The 1,239-nt window shown below is 45.7% G+C and overlaps 1 protein-coding gene across 1 annotated transcript in view; it reads left to right on the top strand.

Annotated features, from left to right (window-relative positions):
- The window catches only part of Catsperg (cation channel sperm associated auxiliary subunit gamma), a 33,058-nt gene that overhangs the window by 20,107 nt on the left and 11,712 nt on the right, over nt 1-1,239 (top strand). The window lies entirely within an intron of this gene.

The following is a 1,239-nucleotide window of genomic DNA, read 5'->3' as shown; positions in this document are numbered from 1 at the left end:
GATTGATCCATTCCATTGCCACTGCTGTTCTTGGTGACCATCCCATGATACTCACATATGCTGGGTTCTTCCTCTGCAACTAGGCTTCACTAATAGCCTCTCAGAGACTCTCTTCATGGTGACAAGCCTCAACTCCTTTGCATGACCCCTTCAGTCCTGGGCTGTCAACTGGCGATACACCTTCACCAATGACCATCCATGGNCTCTCACAGTGCCAAGCTCCAGCTGTTTTTCATGTTGCCCTCATGCCTTCAAAACACGTAAAGCACGTACCACCTGGGAGATTCTTACACATTACCAAGTCCAGCCACAGCATGAGATACAACCTTGGCTCTCTCTGGAACACAGCTTCTTTGTGCTCTCAGAAAAACACTTCTCAGAAGATTGCACCTCGGTGATGCTGGTCTCTTCTTAATCACCACTAATTTCTTCTTCTTTCTTTTCTCTCTCTCTCTCTCTCTCTCTCTCTCTCTCTCTCTCCTTTAAATGTGTAGCCCAGGCTGGCCTCAAACTTGTGATCCTCCTGCCTCTACCTCCTTCAGCAGCTGCTAATTTCTTAGCTCCAGTTAACCAGCATCAATCGTCCAGTAGTCCCTTCTATTCCTGACTATAAGTCCAGAGCCAAATGGCCTAAACTGCTGAGTTCTGCTGCTTGCTGGGGCTAAATATGCCTGCTACCCCTCCCCACCCCCATTCAACTTTATCNTTGCTGGGATTAAAGGTGTGTACCACACTGGACTTGAGCTTTTTTCCACCTAGAACTTGCCCAGTCCTGGGCTGGCCTTGAACTCAGACATCTGTTAGGCTTTTTCTCCAGGGATTAAAGGTGTGTACCCCCATGCCTGAATCTAAGCTTAGCTGGGTAGGATCTTGCCCCCAAAGTCCTCCTCTCTTAATCTGCTATGCTCTAGAACATAGAACTCAGCTCCATTCTACTTCCTGGCTCCCCTCTAATATTTAAACCATATATTTTATATTTTTCCTAAGCTTGCTATGCTTGTTCAAATTGGTCTTCATGAAACTTAAACAGAGAACAAATTCTATGATGGGTGTTTCTGAGACTTCCTTTATCAATGCAATTAATGTAAATCTCTTTACCTTAGGCAGACTCTTCAGACGAGGGCAAAAGCAGCCATATTCTTCATCAAAATGTCACNAAAACAGTCTCTTGGCCACATACTAACCTTCTTCTCCTCTGAAACCTGAGAGCCAGGCCTCCACAGTTCAAATCACCCTCAG

The sequence above is a fragment of the Mus pahari genome, chromosome 1, assembly GCF_900095145.1.
Source record: "Mus pahari chromosome 1, PAHARI_EIJ_v1.1, whole genome shotgun sequence".
NCBI lineage: Eukaryota > Metazoa > Chordata > Mammalia > Rodentia > Muridae > Mus > Mus pahari.
This window is presented reverse-complemented; position numbering and strand designations above follow the sequence as displayed.